Raw genomic sequence first — 12,234 nt, 5'->3', positions numbered from 1 at the left:
TTCCTCAGTGCCCCTCCTATCCTCACCTTTCTTCCTCTGCCCCCCTCCTATCCCCACCTCTCTTTTTCTTTGCCCCACGTAAAGTGATACATCTGCGCTCGGTGGCCGTTTGCTGGCACAATGACGCAATGCTGTGGGGCTGGTATGCAATAATTTCCAGGGCTGGTTTTCATCCCCAGTCTGGCCCTGGTGGCACTATAGGCAAAGACAATATTATGTGGTAACTGTTCTAAATAATTTATTAATATGCAAAACCTTTTTAATACAGGGTGATTCGAAATTAACGGGCAGAATACAAATGTATTAATATGAAAAGATATGCAATCTACCCACGTTTTTTCTATACACTACAAATATACACTACAAATTTTCATTGGTGACTACGGAGATGTCTAGGGAGTAAAACAGTCCTGTCCAGAAGCGTGCGACCAAATCTTTGATAAGGACTCCACTGCTTCAGTGATGTTTTGTCTCAGGTGATTCGGATCGTGTGGTGCAGAGGTACTGAGTCCTAGATGTAGTCCAAAAAGAAGTCGCAACTGGGGGTTGAGTAGGCCAGGACAACATTGGCGATCCAACATCCCAGTAATTTTCAATAAGGCATCGGTGAACATCCAAGTGGAAATGTTTGGCAGATCTGTGACATAAGTTAGTCTTCTAACATTCCCTTTATATTCCATATTTATCCTTATTCCTTTAATATGAGCAGCCAGTGTTGATTTTCTCTGAAAAAGAAGGAAAAAAAAAGAGTCCGTAGACTTCTTGTCTGCTCAACAGAACACATTTTCTATTGATGAGTCTCTCTTTTCTGAGCCCCAAATTCTAGTTTCATATCAGTGGCGCACATTTAACAAATTTATTTTGAGAGTTTTGCTGTCCTGTCACAACAGACCCCATTTTTGTAAATTCCAACACACAAATTCCTTGCTTTGATATCGACATTTTAATGCCTGCGCTCTGGCCAAAAACGTTGCCAGTGAGCGCTCTTTGCTCATGTCCCTGCTGCCGGCGGGGCTGGGATTCGCATTGCGGGACGTGCCCGCATGCGAATCCCAACCTGTCACTCACCTCCCTCATCTTCCGCCTCTCTGTGTCCTCAGTCCCGGCGCTTGTGCCACCGCCTCCTAGGGTGTGCGCGGCGTGTAGGAGCTCTCACTCTTAAAGGGCCAGTGCTCATTTAATCAAGTGTCTACACCTGCACCCTGGTCCTAAAATTTCACCTCCTCCCTTGGTTTCCTGCTAGATCTTTGGTTGTCTATTGCCATTGTGAAAGTCCTGTGTCTCAGTTACTGTGTACCTGTTCCTTGCTGCCTTACGTCCCCTGCACCTGTGTTACCTGCCATGACCTACTGCCCTCTTGCCACGTCCTGCCAGTCTCCTTCTATGCCTCGCCACCTCCCAGCTACCTGTGTGGACGATTCGTGCCAGGGGTAGCAACCTGGGTGCCGTCTGCCACAGCAAGACTATCCCGCTTTGCAGCGGGTTCTGGTGAAAACCAGCGGCACCTTAGACTCCGCTCCACACAGGTCCAGAGGATCCCTACCTGTCGTATCCTTTTACAGACATCTTATGTCAAACTATGTAAGCACATTTAAAATGTTGTTCATAAAATAAAAGCCGTACTGTGATTGGTTGCTATTGGCCACTAGTATTTTAAATCCCCTTGTACAAAAGACCCCTCCATACTTGGACCCATGATATCAGTTTATTGACAAATACCATCATGGGGTGCGATCTCCGCCAATGTTGTTTGAGCACACTGTGATAGTATAATTAGTTTCCATTTTCTGTCTTATTAGTAAGGACTTAATGGTGGCAATTTTCATATGTTTAAGCAAAGTGCATGTTTTTATTTTCCATTTAACTCTTCACTTTGCAGCTTATGACGTACATGAATTTTACAACAGTTCATTCACATTGATAAACCATTTAGATCTGATATGTTAGAGTGGATATGATGAAGAGATAACTTTGTACTCTTTATTATGGTAAATTGTGGTCTTTAGAAGAGAATTAAGCATCATTGTTAAGTTTAAAATGGGGCCTTATCATACTGCACAGTTTTTTTTTTCTTGCCACATAAGGTCTTATTATTTGTCTCCCCTCCACATCCTTTTCATAATGCACGAACCAATTGTCACACCCCCCCCCCCCCCCTATTTTTTTTTTTTTTTTTTTGGTAATGCAGATCCTCTGAGGAGGAGAGCCCTCTACTGGTTTGCCACAAAATGTATAGGACCAACCATGGCTTGAGGGCACCATGGCTTGTTGTTTGTCCTGGTTTGCATTGTGCGCTTCTTGGCTGTCTTAGAAATATTGGATACTTCGCCCTTCATTGCAGATATCCTCTTCTTCATCATCCAGTTGCAGTGGCAATTCAATTCAGGAACTGCTGTCTGCTCCTTAAAGGGAACTTGTCCCATTAAAAATCAGTACAGTCTGTAGACATCATGTTATAGAGCAAGAGGAGCAGAGCAAATTGATATATAGTGTTAAAGGGAATGTTCAATTTGTCATTTAATCATGGAATTCTCTGCTCATTCTGAGCTCAGTAGTCAAGTGGGTGGTCCTGCTCAGTGTTTGAGCTGTCTGTATAAATGTGCATACAGAGAGCTGTCACTTATAGAGCCCCTGCTTTATAACATTATGCCATTGATTTTAATGTGACAGAGGTCCTTAATGCACTGTCAAGCCATCCATGCCCCGGCTGCTGTATTTTCCTTCCAGCTCATGGATCTGCTAGAGAATCTGAATCCAGATCGAAGCTGCTAAAGTCTAACTTGAGTCAGCTTTGAGTTGGTCTCGATGATCACTTTACTGTGTGATGTTTTAGGAGGATTACCCAAAAACTGTCTATAGTCCCTTCTAAATGGGCATTTATCTCTACAATCCAGTTCCTGCTTCAAGAGGGACAATCATCTAGCCACCAGAGGGAATAGCCAACACTTAACTCTTTGAGGGATTCTGGCCAGAGTAAGTACTGCGTGGCTTACAAGTCACAATCATCTTTGTCTTACACCCTGTCCTAGGGCATCAGAATGCCAGTAACCATGAGTCCAAGCCTTTTAAATCTATTCACCATGGTGAGCCAAGCTGTAGGCCCTCAGTAGAGAGCATTCTAAGTTGACTGCATTCATCTCCACTAGCAACACTAAAGAGCTAGGAGCATATTCAGAGACTAAAAGACTGTAACTTCACTGCCCTATGTGCTACAAAGTATTTGCTTTGTTTGGTTGTGCACAGTGAAACTTCAGCAAACTTAAAGGGGTATTCCGCGATTTTTATTTATTTGACTATGCTACAGGGGCTGTAAAGTTAGTGTATGTCACGGATCGGCAGGCAGGAGGTGGATCCTCTGTGTCAGAGAGGGTTTGGCGTGGACCGGTTCTAAGTAGCTACTGGTTTTCACCAGAGCCCGCCGCAAAGCGGGATGGTCTTGCAGCGGCGGTAGCAACCAGGTCGTATCCACCGGCAACGGCTCAACCTCTCTGACTGCTGAGATAGGCATGGTACAAGGGATAAGGCAAGAGCAAGGTCGGACGTAGCAGAAGGTCGGGGCAGGCAGCAAGAATCGTAGTCAGGGGCAACGGCAGGAGGTCTGGAACACAGGCTAGGAACACACAAGGAAAGGCTTTCTCTGGCACAAGGGCAACAAGATCCGGCAAGGGAGTGCAGGGGAAGTGAGGTATAAGTAGGGAGTGCACAGGTGGAAACTAATCAAGCTAATTGGGCCAGGCACCAATCATTGGTGCACTGGCCCTTTAAGTCTCAGAGAGCTGGCGCGCGCGCGCCCTAGAGAGCGGAGCCGCGCGCGCCAGCACATGACAGCAGGGGACCGGGACGGGTAAGTGACTTGGGATGCGATTCGCGAGCGGGCGCGTCCCGCTGTGCGAATCGCATCCCCAACGGCCATGTCAGTGCAGCGCTCCCGGTCAGCGGGACTGACCGTGGCGCTGCAGGGAGAGAGACGCCGTGAGCGCTCCGGGGAGGAGCGGGGACCCGGAGCGCTCGGCGTAACAGTACCCCCCCCCCCCTTGGGTCTCCCCCTCTTTTTGGGACCTGAAAATTCTTTAATCCGGAAGACGTCTGAGGACCCGGAGACCGGAGTAGCTTCCTCTAGGTATTTAACTTCAAAGGGTCCAAGGTAACGTGGTCCCAGATAAAAACTGGGGACACGGAAGCGGATATACTTGGCGGAGAGCCACGCAAAAACAGGAGGAGCTCTTCTCTTTTTTCCGGCAAGTTTCTTCACCCGGGATGAGGCTAGTATGAGGAATTTTAGAGTCTTTTTCCAGACGGTGGCGAAGCCCCGGGAAACCTCATCAACAGCGGGCACACAAGAAGGCGTGGGGGTGGGGAGGGAGGGAAGAGGGTCAAGCTTGGCACGGGGCAGAGTGTTAACAGGACGGGGGCTGTGAGGAGGAGACACAGCATAGTCCAGATAGGCCTTGGGGAGACCAGGTAAAGGGGGAGACACAGAGGTTTGACTGACGGGACTGGGAGCAGACGTGAGGCATTTTCTGTGGCAAGAAGCACTCCAGCTCATGATCTCCCCGGTGGTCCAGACAAGGGTAGAGGAGTGGCGTTGGAGCCATGGCAGACCGAGGAGGACTTCAGAGGAGCATTTGGGCAAAACAAAAAGTTCCATGCTCAAGAGCAGGGGTTCTGTGCGGTAACGCACAGTGCAGTATAGAAGTAAATCTTCTTTCTTTCTGCGGTGAGTCCTCTCTTCAGGTGTCAGGCGAGACCGATCCACTTGCATAGCCTCCTCGGCGGGAGGCACAGGGGTGGATTGCAAAGGATACTGTGAGAGAGGTGCTCCAAGCGGTGTGGCACATGGCAGGGCCTTCCCAGGCAGGAGACCACGGCAGAGTCTAGAGTCCCCATCAAATTTGTCCGGCAGGGACAAGCAGGGGTTAGGAGCGGCCTGTCGCTGCGGAGGAGTAGCAGGAGCCGGCGGAGGAGATGGTTGTTGCTGTTGCAGCTGCTGTGTCTGTGACTGAAGTTGCTGTATCTGCGGCAGCAGCTGCTGTATCTGTGACTGAAGTTGCTGTGTCACGGTGGTCAAGTATGCCAGCTGGTGATTTCGTTGGGTGATCATTAGGGATTGCTGGGCAATCACCGTGGAAATGTCGGCAAGACTTGACAGCGGCACCTCAGCGGAATCCATGGCCGGATCTACTGTCACGGATCGGCAGGCAGGAGGTGGATCCTCTGTGTCAGAGAGGGTTTGGCGTGGACCGTGTCGGTGGACCGGTTCTAAGTAGCTACTGGTTTTCACCAGAGCCCACCGCAAAGCGGGATGGTCTTGCAGCGGCGGTAGCAACCAGGTCGTATCCACCGGCAACGGCTCAACCTCTCTGACTGCTGAGATAGGCATGGTACAAGGGATAAGGCAAGAGCAAGGTCGGACGTAGCAGAAGGTCGGGGCAGGCAGCAAGAATCGTAGTCAGGGGCAACGGCAGGAGGTCTGGAACACAGGCTAGGAACACACAAGGAAAGGCTTTCTCTGGCACAAGGGCAACAAGATCCAGCAAGGGAGTGCAGGGGAAGTGAGGTATAAGTAGGGAGTGCACAGGTGGAAACTAATCAAGCTAATTGGGCCAGGCACCAATCATTGGTGCACTGGCCCTTTAAGTCTCAGAGAGCTGGCGCGCGCGCGCCCTAGAGAGCGGAGCCGCGCGCGCCAGCACATGACAGCAGGGGACCGGGACGGGTAAGTGACTTGGGATGCGATTCGCGAGCGGTCGCGTCCCGCTGTGCGAATCGCATCCCCAACGGCCATGTCAGTGCAGCGCTCCCGGTCAGCGGGACTGACCGGGGCGCTGCAGGGAGAGAGACGCCGTGAGCGCTCCGGGGAGGAGCGGGGACCCGGAGCGCTCGGCGTAACAGTGTAGTTCATAATATAGTGGCTGTACCTGTGTGTGACGGTTTTCTCACAATTCTTCTGTGATTTTCACCCCAATATTTATTTTTTATCAGCATACAAAATTATTGTTGTCTCAGATTTTTCCCAGGTTGCAATGCGGCCGAGACCTGACTCACTAGTCAGCTGATGACGGAGCCTGTCTGCTTCAATGGGTGGAGGGATCGCTTGGTGGGAGAGAGATCAATCTGCAACTAATGCAACAGCTGTAGCCACCCTGATTGAAAACCACAGGTCTTTTGAATGGATGCAGCTTATTCATGTTTCATTGGGTTGGGTGGCTGATGTGTGGGAGGGAGGAAAATGGAATTATGGGATTTGTAGGCAAAGAAGGAAACTCACACAGGAAATACGAGTTCACAAAAAGCTAGTCACAGTGTTATGGTAATCTCATGACATAGCCATTTAGCCCCAAGACAGGCGCGGATCCTTCCTAAGCATGTCCATTACTGTCTGCCAGGTACATACTAAAATCACCTTATGGTGGATAACTCCTTTAACTCCTCTTTACAAGTTACTCAAACATCTGGACTTAATCTATTGAATACACCATCACTGGTACACCCCCCCCCCCCCCCAGATACCTCACCAAAGTGTAACCCAAGGTCAAGATCTTTCTGCAAATGTGTAGACCCCCATTTATAAATGTTGCCTGGGTACACAGGAAGACATACAGGGTTAACCAGCTTCAAAACCATCCATGTTCAAGGTACTGCAACCGTCAGGGGCCCTTAACTATTCTATATGAAAGAAGAAAAACCCTTATGACCGAGCACTGCTGCGTCTTTGGCAAAGGATGGAATCCAATGAGCCAGGAGTACTTATTAAAATGTTTATTGTAGAAAACAATAAAAATACATAAAATTAAGTGTATCGGGGGTCAGGGGATCGCCCCCCCCCCCTCCCCCATCTTCATACTGCTTATAGTACATACTGGACCCAATCAGACATATATAAAGTGAAAAATGGCACCAAAACCATTGGGTGAAGCCACAAAAAAAAAAAAACAGTTGTATTGCAAATTAAAAAAAAAAACTCGTAGTTACAAAAATACACAGTAAAAAAAAATACTGTTTCCTACAACCCTACAGGCACAGCAGCTACCTCCAACTTAAGTACCTCTTTTTTAGATTTGGGGTAAAAAGCACACCTATCACTCACATCAGGTAAGCGGTTAATCTATAGGGACGTTGTTTCTTTTTAGTGTTTCTTCCCTGGGTAATACACGAGGCGCGGGTGCACGGTCTTTGTTTCTTACTTCCCACAGGTTTATGGGCACCACATTAAAATGTGACCAGAAACGAGTCTCCCCTATCTATTACACTATGCCTTTGTTCAGGTTGTTTTATATGTCGTGTTAACCTTTATTATGTATAGCAGTTTAATCCAGGTATGTATCTTCACTCCCTATTGCTGGTGATTTGGTAAACAGTATCCGGTAGTCAATGACATCTAGTTATCGGTTCCTGGTGCTCATGGTGTTCACTGGTATTTTCATCCTCATATGATTCCAGATGTATTTACTACTAACCTTTATGCAATATCCGTCCCTGGCCTGACGCTTCTGTGGTGACCTGTGACCACTTTCTGGCCATTGTCCTGAGCCGTATGTGACTACTAGTTTGTGAAGTACATTATAAAACCCATTTGTGGGTGGTAGTTGTATGTGTAGGGCACAAATACATGGGATGGTTAACAGCTGTTTTATCTCATTCACTGGCTTTACCCTCAAAGATATTGTTTTATCAACTGCAGAGGTCTCGTGTTTATTTTTTAGAAAAGCCTTCAGATAACTCCTACTGGAAATTGCTGCCAATTTGAAAACAAAGTAACAATGTGCAGTTAAAAAAACTCCTCATAAAGATAACTGTATAAAAAATTGGAAGATGTATAAAGACACAGAGTAGCAAGAAACTATGTGTTTTGTTATAGAAAAAAGTCATTAAATATGGTATTGAGGGGGAAGTCATCTTAAAGGGGTACTCCACTAGAAAACTATTTTTTTTTTTTTTTAAATCATCTGGTGACAGAAAGTTAAACAGGTTTGTAAATTACTTCTGTTTAAAAAATCTTATTCCTTTCAGTACTTATCAGCAGCTGTATGATCCTCAGGAAGTTCTTTTCTTTTTGAATTTCCTTTCTGTCTGACCACAGTGCTCTCTTCTGACACCTCTGTCCATGTCAGGAACTGTCCAGAGTATGAGCAAACCTCTCCTGCTTTGGACAGTTCCTGACATGGACAGAAGTGTCAGCAGAGAGCACTGTGGTCAGACAGAAAGGAAATTCTAAAAGAAAAGAACTTCCTGAGGATCATACAGCTGCTGGTAAGTACTGAAAGGATTAAGATTTTTTTTATAGAAGTCCTTTACAAATCTGTTTAACTTTCTGGCACCAGTTGGTTAAAAAAAAATGTTTTCCAGTGGAGTACCCCTTAAGGACTGAGGGGTTTTCGGTTTTTCCTCCTTACCTTTTAAAAACCATAACCCTTTCAATTTTGCACCTAAAAATCCATATTATGGCTTATTTTTTGCGCCACCAATTCTACTTTGTAGTGACATCAGTCATTTTACCCAAAAATCTACAGTGAAACGGAAAAAAAATCATTGTGCGACGAAATTGAAGAAATAACACCATTTTGTAACTTTTGGGGGCTTCCGTTTCTATGCAGTACATTTTTCAGTAAAAATGACACCTGATCTTTATTCTGTAGGTCCATACGGTTACAATGTTCCCCTACTTATATAGGTTGGATTTTGTCGTACTTCTGGAAAAAATCATAACTACATGCACGGAAATTTGTGGGTTTAAAATTGTCATCTTCTGACCCCTATAACTTTTTTATTTTTCAGCGTATGGGACGGTATGAGGGGACATTTTTTGCACCCTGATCTGATGTTTTTAGCGGTACAATTTTTGTATTGATTGGACTTTTTGATCGCTTTTTATTCATTTTTTCATTATATAAAAAGCGACCAAAAATACGTTATTTTGGAATTTGGAATTTATTTGCGTGTACGCCATTGACCGTGCGGTATAATTAATTATATATTTTTATAGTTCGGACATTTACACATGCGGCGATACCACATATGTTTATTTTTATTTACACAGTTTTTTTTTATGGGAAAAGGGGGGTGATTTGAACTTTTATTACCTTTATTACCTTTGTTAACTTTTTTTTTCACTTTTTTTTTTGCAGTGTTATAGCTCCCATAGGGACCTATAACACTGCACACACTGATCTCCTATGCTGATCCCTGCAGAGCCATAGCTCTGCACGGATCAGCAAGATAGGGGCTCGATTGCTCAAGCCTGTAGTTCAGGCTTGGAGCAATCAAACCCCGATCGGACGCCGCGGACACAGGTAAGGAGACCTCCGCCTGTGTCCCAGCTGATCGGAACATCGTGATTTTATCGCGATGTCCTGATCAGCCCGACTGAGCTGCCGAGAAGCGTTTACTTTCGTTTTCAGACGCGGCGGTCAACTTTGATCGCCGCATCTGAAGGGTTAACAGCGCGCGGCACAACAATCGCGGCATGACCCCGTTTTTAACACCGGCAGCGGGCTCAGGACGTACAGGTACATCCTAAGTCCTTAAGGGGTTAAGGCTAAAGTTACAGTGCTACCCAAAACCCAGAACAAGCAAACAAATAGAAAATGTAAGCATACAGTGGTATACAGTGGTCATAATGTGCCCTATATGATATATACAGGGCACATACACAAGCAATAGCATAACTTGCAGCTCCTGGGCCCCACTACAAACTCTGTAACTGGACTCCCTCACTAACCATGTGCCATTTATATTATGGTGTCTTCTTATATGGTAGAGGGGTGTTTTGGCACCAGTCACCAAGGCCTGGGAGTGGCTGTACCACCCATACAGATATGCCCCTACCCAAGAATTCTTGACAACCATAATTGTCAATAACTGCCTTGTGAACTGGACATCACAAAATATATAATTTTACATTTGGAATGGCATTTCAGGTAGTTTTGGGGGTCTTTGCAGGGAGATGGTCTTTGAAAGATTGTAAAAGCAAATGTTGATAGTATGCACCGGTCTCCTCTCACCATTAAAGGGGTACTTCGCTGAAAACATCTTAGCCCCTGTCCAAAGGATAAGGGATAAGATGTTAGATCGCGGGGGTCCTTCCACTGGGGACCCCCATGATCTCCATGCTGCACCCGGCATTCGTTTAGAGCATCGGGTGCAGCACCAGAGGCTCGTGACGTCACGCCCCGTTTGTGATGTCACGGCCAAGTCCCTCAATGCAAGTCTATGGGAGGGGGTGATGGCCGTCATGCCCCCTCCCATAGTCTTGCATTGAGGGGGCGTGGTCGTGATGTCACGAGCAGGGCGTGGCAGTGACGTCACGAGACTCCGCCCCACATCGCCAGTCAAGGAGCAAAGTTCGTTCTGTGCACCGGATGTCTGGGGAGCCGCAGCTGTGATCACAGGGGTCCCCAGAGGCAGATAGGGGATAAGATGCCTAGGGGCAAAGAACCCCTTTAAGGTGGAATGTTTGTTCCTGTGCTGTGCACTGAAGGCTAGAACAAGAACAGGATGCTCTGGGGTGCCTTAGGCCCATCAGTGAAAATGATCCTGAGGGCCCCATTCTATCTATACAGAATATGTCATATCCACTTTTAATCACATTGTAAGCTTTGTTATCATTGAATACACAGGAAGATCTTCAATAAGATCAAATAGGTTAATTGGAATCATCCTATAAGAAACAGACCCTTGTGCAAGTGATTTGTCAGAGCCTGGGCCCACTGGGGGATCCCTGGTGGGCCAGTCAGACACTAGCTATGTCTCATAATTCCAAGGGTCCCTACAGTGCTGGCCCACTATTCAGCTATATACCCATTGAGAGAGGTGACTAAAACAGGAGCTACTGTGCATACCCCAACAATATATGAACCCAGTCACTATTATAGTACGGGAGAGACATGCACAAGCACGGCCACTGCTACAGGACTGCAGTTTTGGACATAACCGTTCAAAACAGAGGATAAGCAACAGGTGACATGGAGTAGACTACTATGAATGTTTCTAAAATTGGGCAGAAAGAACAAATAAAAATTAAACAAAAATTCACAACTTGACATCAGGGGCTATATTAAATATAAGATGGAAATACCCCTTTAAAGAATATATCCCATGTTATTTCTCATATGTTATTATTTCTGGAAAAAAATTCCTTACCCTTTGTTCTTTTACAAAAAAGTTCAAAAAAAATTTAATGAAAAAAAAACCCCAAACAAAAACAAACAAAAAAAAACCAATATACTAATTTCATCCCACTGGTTTAATTCCAATGTCATATTTTCCTTAATACCTGAGATCAATCAGATCCCTGCCCTTTTGGGTGTCCTGGGTGGTAAAGCCAGGACCTCAAATTCTGAAGTATTTTTTTATGCAGTAGGGCCCGGGTGCTACTTTTGCCTCTGCACCCCCTATATCTATGCCTCTAAAGAAAGAAATAAAACAGATAACACTGGCCATGTCCCATACATATTGACAAAAAATGTTGTTGTAATCAGAGGACAACCCAAGAGATATTTTCAGTTTGTTTACTGTCTATACATAGTTGAATTGTTCTGATCTGTTCATCTCCCCAAACCAGTGTTTCCCAACCTCCAGCTGTTGCGAAACTACAACTCCCAGCCAAAGGCTGTGTGGGCATGCTGGGAGTTGTAGTTTCACAACAGCTGGAGGCACCCTGGTTGGGAAACACTGGTTTGGGAAGGACAACCCCAGAGATATTTTCAGTTTGCTTACTGTCTATACATAGTTGAATTGTTCTGATCTGTTCATCTCCTCAAACCAGTGTTTCCCAACCAGGGTGCCTCCAGCTGTTGCAAAACTACAACTATATTTTCGGTTTGCTTACTGTCTATACGTAGTTGAATTGTTCTGATCTGTTCATCTCCCCAAACCAGTGTTTCCCAACCGGGGTGCCTCCAGCTGTTGCGAAACTACAACTCGCAGCCAAAGGCTGTCCGGGCATGCTGGGAGTTGTAGTTTCACAACAGCTGGAGGCACCCTGGTTGGGAAACACTGGTTTGAGAAGGACAACCCCAGAGATATTTTTAGTTTGGTTACTGTCTATACATAGTTGAATTGTTCTGATCTGTTCATCTCCCCAAACCAGTGTTTCCCAAGCAGGGGGCCTCCAGCTGTTGAAAAACTACAACTCCCAGCATGCCCGGACAGCCTTTGGCTGTCCGGGCATGCTGGGAGTTGTAGTTTTGCAACAGCTGGAGGCCCCCTGGTTGGGAAACACTGGTTTGGGAAGGA

Source organism: Hyla sarda, chromosome 10 (genome assembly GCF_029499605.1).
Source record: "Hyla sarda isolate aHylSar1 chromosome 10, aHylSar1.hap1, whole genome shotgun sequence".
Taxonomy (NCBI): domain Eukaryota; kingdom Metazoa; phylum Chordata; class Amphibia; order Anura; family Hylidae; genus Hyla; species Hyla sarda.
This window is presented reverse-complemented; position numbering follows the sequence as displayed.